We start from the raw sequence: 454 nt of genomic DNA on the forward strand, positions 1-454 counted from the left end.
TTTAAAAAATGTTAGATTCTAATATTATCCACCTGTGTAATTTATTGTAACATTATGGAAATGTGCAAATGGTGCAAAACAGCATTCACATGCATAGAGAAAAAATACACTATACAGCCACAAGTTAAGAAGACTATGTATTTTAAACAATATTGTAATAATTTCAATTAAAGACAAATTATCGTATATAAATGACCATGTTCCTCTAATCTGAATATTCAGTACAAAGTTGTAATAGACTGTGGGAGGCTTGGCCCTCAGTGGCTGAAATATTATTAAATATTAATAAATAACACCCTTACAATAATGTATTCCTATTATTTTATTGTGTCTTTCAATAATTAAGTGTAAATAGAATTACTGTAGCTAATCTTAACTAACAATGATCAATACATTTAACAACATTTATTAATATAATGGTGTGTTAATTTACTAATTTACTAATACAAAAAAG

This window comes from Misgurnus anguillicaudatus, chromosome 3, assembly GCF_027580225.2.
Source record: "Misgurnus anguillicaudatus chromosome 3, ASM2758022v2, whole genome shotgun sequence".
NCBI lineage: Eukaryota > Metazoa > Chordata > Actinopteri > Cypriniformes > Cobitidae > Misgurnus > Misgurnus anguillicaudatus.